Source organism: Salmo salar, chromosome 29 (assembly GCF_965601325.2).
Source record: "Salmo salar chromosome 29, fSalSal1, whole genome shotgun sequence".
NCBI classification, from domain to species: domain Eukaryota; kingdom Metazoa; phylum Chordata; class Actinopteri; order Salmoniformes; family Salmonidae; genus Salmo; species Salmo salar.
In genome coordinates this window covers 43,279,126-43,287,500 of record NC_138319.1, presented here as the reverse complement: position 1 = coordinate 43,287,500, position 8,375 = coordinate 43,279,126, and the positions used below count along the sequence as shown (strand labels likewise).

The following is an 8,375-nucleotide window of genomic DNA, read 5'->3' as shown; positions in this document are numbered from 1 at the left end:
CATAGTTTTGATGTCTTCACTATTATTCTACAATGTAGAAAATAGTAAAAAAAATAAAGAAAAACCCTTGAATGAGTAGGTGTGTCCAAACTTTTGACTGGTCCTGTATATCTATTCCAGACTGTGATATTACTCCTTCTGATATTTGTAACTTTGTGTATTCAGTGTGTATTGTTATTTTGTTGATATATATTATTGCTCTATTGGAGCTAGAAACATTAGCATTTGATAACAAGTTACTTTGATATGATTTGAACATCTGTAAATCTGTGTAGGCGACCAATAAACGTTGATTGAATTGCCCTTTCCTAAACCTTTTCTGGCCTTAGGGCTCTATTCAATCCGTATAAATTCAGCTCCATAGTGAAATTGACAATTATTGGCAATGTTTCGGAGACTACTGTACATTCATGGTAAATGCTGCATATGTCAGCTCAATGAGAAATTACCTTCACATTTCTAGCGGGCAATCTGTACCGCTTCAGTGACCCCGATTGAATACAGCCATGAGTCTCTCTCTCTCTCTCTCTCTCTCTCTCTCTCTGTCTCTCAATTCAATTCAATTCAATTCAATTCAATTCAATTCGCTTTATTGGCATGACGTAACAATATACATATTGCCAAAGCTTATTTGGGATATTTACAATATAAAAATAAATAAAAATGAGAATCAAATATTGTCAACGGGACAACAGTAACAACAATAACCAAGGGTCAAAATAACCAACACATTCAACAATAACAATGATCATACAGTAGAGGACATGTGCAGGTTTATTGGTCTGTCAGACACTGTCCCTCAACTTATGGCAGGCAGCAATGTAGTGCGCTGCCAACCCACAGCTCTCTGCGTCCTCCCCCAACAGGACGGGTAGCCTATCCTCATCAGAGAGGTCTGTGAAACCTTGAATAAGGGTTTCAAATTTGGGGAAATGACACTCTCTAATTGTTTTATATTTTTGACATTTTGTCAGGAAATGCAGCTCCGTCTCAGGTTCTGCTGTGGTGCAGTGGTTGCACAGCCTTTCCTCTACAGGGAGCCAGGTTTTCCTGTGTCTACCCTTCTCAATGGCAAGGCTGTGCTCACTGAGCCTGTACTTTGTCAAGGTTTTTCTAAGGTTTTGATCAGTAACCATGGTCAAATATTTAGCCATAGTGTACTGTCGATTTAGGGCCAGATAGCACTGCATTTTGCTTTGTGTTTGTGCTTGTGTTTCCCAATAAGCAATGTAGTTTTGTTTTGACTGTGTTGTAATTTGGTTTATTCTGATTGATTGGATGTTCTGGTCCTGAGGCTTCAGTGTGTTAGTAGAACAGGTTTGTGAACTCAGCCCCAGGACCAGCTGGATGAGGGTCCTGAGGCTTCAGTGTGTTAGTAGAACAGGTTTGTGAACTCAGCCCCAGGACCAGCTGGATGAGGGTCCTGAGACTTCAGTGTGTTAGTAGAACAGGTTTGTGAACTCAGCCCCAGGACCAGCTGGATGAGGGGACTCTTTTCTTTGCTCAGCTCTTGGCATTGCAGGACTTGGTAATGATATGAGAGGGGGTCACTGTATTTTAGATGTTTCCAAAACTTAATTGCTATTTTTTGAGTTTTTATTATTAGTGGATATTGGCCTAATTCTGCCCTGCATGCATTGTTTATAGTTTTCCTCTGGACATGTAGGAGAATCTTACAGAACTCTGCATGTAGGGTTTCAATGGGGTGTTTGTCCCATTTGATGAAATCTTGTTTTGCAAGTGGACCCCACACCTCGCTGCCATAAAGTGCAATTGGTTCAATGACATATTCAATTAGTTTTAGCCAAATTTTAATAGGTATTTCAATTTGAATCTGCTTTTTAATGGTGTAGAATGCCCTGCGTGCTTTCTCTCTCAGTTCATTCACTGCCTCATTAAGGTGTCCAGTTGAGCTTATTTTTAAACCTAAGTAATTGTAGTGTGTACAGTACTCTATATATTTTGTACCAATTGAGAACTTTGGTCTAATTCCCTGAGATCTGGATCTTCTCTGGAAAATCATTATTTTAGTCTTTTTGGGGTTTACTGCCAGGGCCCAGGTCTGGCAGTACTGCTCTAGCAGGTCCAGGCTCTGCTGTAGGCCAGGTGCTGTGGGTGACATCAGGCATAGGTCATCTGCGAAGAGTAGGCATTTAACTTCTGAATTGTGGAGACGATATCAATGGGATGGAGCGGTAGGCTTTGACCTAAAAATAGTCCCTCGCCCTCCAGTTTACATTCAGGTCAGTGTCACGTTTGGACAAACTACTGTATTTGACTACAGTACTAGTAGACTAATGATTACTGTATTCACAGTAACTCTCCCTCTCTGCGTCATAAAAAGCGGTCATTTATATACAGTAGTGTTATCAGAGATGGTAGAGACCTCTCTCTCTCTCTCTCTCTCTCTTTCTCTCTCTCTCTCTCTCTCTCTCTCTCTCTAGAGTTATATACAGTAGTGTTATCAGAGATAGTCCTTTTCATGGGCAACGTTAGCTAGTTAACATTAGCTTTCAACATCTAGCTACATATTGAACTTCCATCCTCTCGGTCCAGGGGCACAATGTATTTTACAGGTGGATCAGAATCGCTGATGGACATTTTAGCTAGCTAGCTTTTGCTAGCTATTTTGTCCCGGGAGATGAACATGGGGTTGTTATTTTACCTTGACATGGTCCGATGTACGGCACTTCTTCTTCCATTTAGATGTTGATACTAGATCATATTACCATATTATTACCACAAGATACTGGTCACTTGTCAATGTTTGTCCAGACACAGGATGGGTAGGCTGTCATAAGCTTTACATTACATTACATTACATTACATTTACGTCATTTAGCAGACGCTCTTATCCAGAGCGACTTACAAATTGGTGCATTCACCTTATGATATCCAGTGGAACAACCACTTTACAATAGTACATTTCTATTTTTTTTTCTGGGGGGGGGGTTAGAAGGATTACTTTATCCTATCCCAGGTGTTCCTTAAAGAGGTGGGGTTTCAGGTGTCTCCGGAAGGTGGTGATTGACTCCGCTGTCCTGGCGTCGTGAGGGAGTTTGTTCCACCATTGGAATATCTGAGTGGACCTTTAATATAATGTCTATGAGCATGGTTCATGTGTATCTAGAAGGAGAGGAACAACGGGACAGACAAGGACTCTGAGAGGTCATCTATTCCTATACAGCAGCTGTTGTCTATTTGGAGCTAAACATTTCTGACACTGATTTGTTATATGTACACTACCGTTCAGAAGTTTGGGGTCACTTAGAAATGTCCTTGTTTTTGAAAGAAAAGCACATTTTTATATCCATTAAAATAACATCAAATTGATCAGAAATACAGTGTAGACATTGTTAATGTTGTAAAGGACTATTGTAGCTGGAAACGGCTGATTTTTAATGGAATATCTACATAGGTGTACAGAGGCCCATTATCAGCAACCATCACTTCTGTGTTCCAATGGCATGTTGTGTTAGCTAATCCAAGTTTATCATTTTAAAAGGCTAATTGATCATTAGAAAACCCTTTTGCAATTATGCTAGCACAGCTGAAAACTGTTGTTCTGATTAAAGAAACAATAAAACAGTCCTTCTTTAGACTAGTTGAATATCTGGAGCATCAGCATTTGTGGGTTTGATTACAGGCTCAAAATGGCCAGAAACAAAGACCTTTCTTCTGAAACTCGTCAGTCTATTCTTGTTCTGAGAAATGAAAACTATTCCATGCGAGAAATTGCCAAGAAGCTGAAGATCTCGTACAACGCTGTGTACTACTCCCTTCACAGAACAGTGCAAACTGGCTCTAACCAGAATAGAAAGAGGAGTGGGAGGCCCCGGTGCACAACTGAACAAGAGGACCAGTACATTAGAGTGTCTAGTTTGAGAAACAGATGCCTCACAAGTCCTGGGAGCTTCATTAAATAGTACCCGCAAAACACCAATCTCAACGTCAAGAGTGAAGAGGTGACTCCGGGATGCTGGCCTTCTAGGCAGAGTTGCAAAGTAAAAAGCCATATCTCAGACTGGCCAATAAAAAGAAAAGATTAAGATGGGCAAAAGAACACAGACACTGGACAGAGGAAGATTGGAAAAAAAAGTGTTATGGACAGACGAATCTAAGTTTGAGGTGTTCGGATCACAAAGAAGAACATTCGTGAGACGCAGATAAAATGAAAAATGGTAAAGTGGGAGATTTGTACAGGGTCAAAGGGATCTTAAAGAAGGAAGGCTATCACTCCATTTTGCAACGCCATGCCATACCCTGTGGACGGTCCTTAATTGGAGACAACTTCCTCCTACAACAGAACAATAACCCAAAGCACAGCTCCAAACTATGCAAGAACTATTTAGAGAAGAAGCAGTCAGCTGGTATTCTGTCTATAATGGAGTGGCCAGCACAGTCACCGGATCTCAACCCTATTGAGCTGTTGTGGGAGCAGCTTGACCGTATGGTACGTAAGAAGAGCCCATCAAGCCATTCCAGTTTGTGGGAGGTGCTTCAGGAAGCATTGGGGTGAAATCTCTTCAGATTACCTCAACAAATTGACAACTAGAATACCAAAGGTCTGCAAGGCTGTAATTGATGCAAATGCGAGGATTCTTTGACGAAAGCAAAGTTTGAAGGACACAATTATTATTTCAATTAAAAATCCTTATTTATAACCTTGTTAACGTTTTGACTATATTTCCTATTCATTTTGCAACTCATTTCATGTATGTTTTCATGGAAAACAAGGACATTTCTAAGTGACCCCAAACTTTTGAACGGTAGTGTATGTTCATTACATTGATTATTAGTGATTTTTTGGGGGTCTCAAATGACATGTTAACATATATGGAACTGCCTGAACTGCTAAACCAAGTGTTTAGGATCTGAACAGATAACTAAACGCTTTTATGATTTCATTTATAATTTATAATTTCAATGAAAGCGCATCACAGTGTTTAGATTGTAAACAGCAGAGTATGTAGCAATCTTTTAAAACACATGACCACCTTTATTCAGCACAAGGCATTTCGATTTTAAATATTAAACACTGGGGGTGTTGTTTTAACACTGTAGAGTGTAAAGCTGTATTTGCTTATTTCCAAGCTTTCCTTTCGAGTGAATGTGAGAGATACCCAACGACTGTGTGAGTTAGTGACAGAGTCACGGTTGTTGCATTTAGGAAGATCTATTCCGGAAGCCTTTTACAAGTCACTGTCTAAGTGACTGGGTTTCAATTAAAAGTTAACCCTTTATGACCACATATTAGACATGACATAAGGCCTTTAGTTATGGACTAGTTATCCTCAGCCTTTAGTTATGGACTAGTTATCCTCAGCCTTTAGTTATGGACTAGTTATCCTCAGCCTTTAGTTATGGACTAGTTATCCTCAGCCTTTAGTTATGGACTAGTTATCCTCAGCCTTTAGTTATGGACTAGTTATCCTCAGCCTTTAGTTATGGACTAGTTATCCTCAGCCTTTAGTTATGGACTAGTTATCCTCAGCCTTTAGTTATGGACTAGTTATCCTCAGCCTTTAGTTATGGACTAGTTATCCTCAGCCTTTAGTTATGGACTAGTTATCCTCAGCCTTTAGTTATGGACTAGTTATCCTCAGCCTTTAGTTATGGACTAGTTATCCTCAGCCTTTAGTTATGGACTAGTTATCCTCAGCCTTTAGTTATGGACTAGTTATCCTCAGCCTTTAGTTATGGACTAGTTATCCTCAGCCTTTAGTTATGGACTAGTTATCCTCAGCCTTTAGTTATGGACTAGTTATCCTCAGCCTTTAGTTATGGACTAGTTATCCTCAGCCTTTAGTTATGGACTAGTCATCCTCAGCCTTTAGTTATGGACTAGTTATCCTCAGCCTTTAGTTATGGACTAGTTATCCTCAGCCTTTAGTTATGGACTAGTTATCATCAGCCTTTAGTTATGGACTAGTTATCCTCAGCCTTTAGTTATGGACTAGTTATCCTCAGCCTTTAGTTATGGACTAGTTATCCTCAGCCTTTAGTTATGGACTAGTTATCCTCAGCCTTTAGTTATGGACTAGTTATCCTCAGCCTTTAGTTATGGACTAGTTATCCTCAGCCTTTAGTTATGGACTAGTTATCCTCAGCTTTTAGTTATGGACTAGTTATCCTCAGCCTTTAGTTATGGACTAGTTATCCTCAGCCTTTAGTTATGGACTAGTTATCCTCAGCCTTTAGTTATGGACTAGTTATCCTCAGCTTTTAGTTATGGACTAGTTATCCTCAGCCTTTAGTTATGGACTAGTTATCCTCAGCCTTTAGTTATGGACTAGTTATCCTCAGCCTTTAGTTATGGACTAGTTATCCTCAGCCTTTAGTTATGGACTAGTTATCCTCAGCCTTTAGTTATGGACTAGTTATCCTCAGCCTTTAGTTATGGACTAGTTATCCTCAGCCTTTAGTTATGGACTAGTTATCCTCAGCCTTTAGTTATGGACTAGTTATCCTCAGCTTTTAGTTATGGACTAGTTATCCTCAGCCTTTAGTTATGGACTAGTTATCCTCAGCCTTTAGTTATGGACTAGTTATCCTCAGCCTTTAGTTATGGACTAGTTATCCTCAGCCTTTAGTTATGGACTAGTTATCCTCAGCCTTTAGTTATGGACTAGTTATCCTCAACATTGTGGTCTAAAAATCCAGGGCCACATCACAAGTCAAAATACACTTTTTTGCGAAGTGATTAGAAATTCCTATCAGAATCCAGCCAAAGAGATTTTTATCACCCACAATCTGCAGTCAGTATTACTGCTATGGTGAATGATTTACCAAACTAGTGCTCACTAAACCATCTCAACTGGAACAACCATCTCAATAACGGGTACAATATGTCCACCTCTTACAGATTGGATTATTTTAGAAAAATGTAAGTTATTTATCTTTGTATAGTAAAAGATCAATAAATCAATCAAAGTACATGAGAAAAACATAGATATTAAAACAAATTATTCTAAAAAAAAACAACCTGCAACAAAGCATGCTGGGAAATATGATAATGCAGCCTCTTCTACATCTTTTTCACACTTAGAAAGTTCCTGAAAATGAACTCGATACAGTCAAGTGAAAACAACAGCATGCGATTAAAACTATTTATTGAATCAAATGTCCTGATCAGTTGTGTTGAAATGTAGATAAAGTGACAGACATTCATAACACTGATCTGAAGAAGAAGAAAAAAATCCATGGAGAGCCACATACATCTCGAATGACTAAATACACTCTAAACAGGACAATGGGAAAGTAAACACTAACGTTTAAAATGTGAATACTCAGCAGATACAGGTGTTCTCCTGGTTGGAAACAGACTGGAAAACCTGACTTCCATGTTTAAATCCAGCCTTCTAAACACCTGTGTTTATGAGAACACCTATTGGCTAATATAAAGGCTTTATCTTTAAGTTTTAAACACTGATATTTAGGTTATGAACGTGTAGCCAGTGTAGCCTATTGTATTAGCCGAAGGGTCATTGACTATTGACCAGTTTTAGTCACTAAATACTTTTATTAGGCTACTTTATTCTGCTTGCTAGGAATAATACCCCTACATTGCATTAAACATGCACATTTGATCTCCATAATGAAAACTATTGCTGCTATTAAAAAAAAAATAACTTCTCTGTGATGTTAGCTGGTTAAATGTCACATGGTCATGCACTGCAATTTGTAACCTTATTGCGCTTATAATAGCAACACGTGTTGCGGTACTGACCTTGAGGAGGCAAAGCAGCTGTAACCTCAAAACAAGTCAACAAAGTAAACGCAATTCCCCCTTTAGACGAAATAAAAAGACAACATGGAAAATCAAAGGAGGGTTGGGGGTGGGGTGGGGAAGAAAGCAGTCTATGTCATCTGCAGTGTTGTTATCGGTCCAGCGGTGTGGTCGGCGTGCGGGACTTCTGACTCCCGGGGAGAGAGCTGCCAACCATTAAAGGTGCGCCTGGATTTATTTAGTTCTCGGAGGGGGCGGACCCGTTATAGTGCCCGTCACAACAAAATATATCGGTAACTGTAGATCACCGTTATATCTGTTGGCCTGTCATATCGCTCATTTAAATATTATTATCTGTCAATTCATCCTGTCATATCTCTCCTTTAAATATTACTATCTGTCAATTCATCCTGTCATATCTCTCCTTTAACTAGTATTATCTGTCAATTCATCCTGTATCAAATAGATCAAGGTTTATTGGGTTTCCATGACAAGTCCAGGTCATACAGAAGAGCTCCGTTGGTTCTGGAACTCATGGCCAGGATGAGCTGAAACAGGGGAGAGAGGGTCATGGCCAGGATGAGCTGAAACAGGGGAGAGAGGGTCATATCCAGGATGAGCTGAAACAGGGGAGAGAGGGTCATGG

At 39.6% G+C, this 8,375-nt stretch overlaps 1 protein-coding gene across 2 annotated transcripts in view; it reads right to left on the bottom strand.

Annotated features, from left to right (window-relative positions):
• Window positions 1–7,952, bottom strand: part of hhatlb (hedgehog acyltransferase like, b) — a 33,938-nt gene extending 25,986 nt beyond the window's left edge. For both annotated transcript variants that reach the window (XM_082970835.1, XM_082970836.1), the window contains exon 1: window positions 7,730–7,952. The gene's annotated coding sequence lies outside the window, so the exon portion shown is untranslated. The remainder of the gene's footprint in view (window positions 1–7,729) is intronic.
• Between the last annotated feature and the right edge of the window lie 423 nt (window positions 7,953–8,375).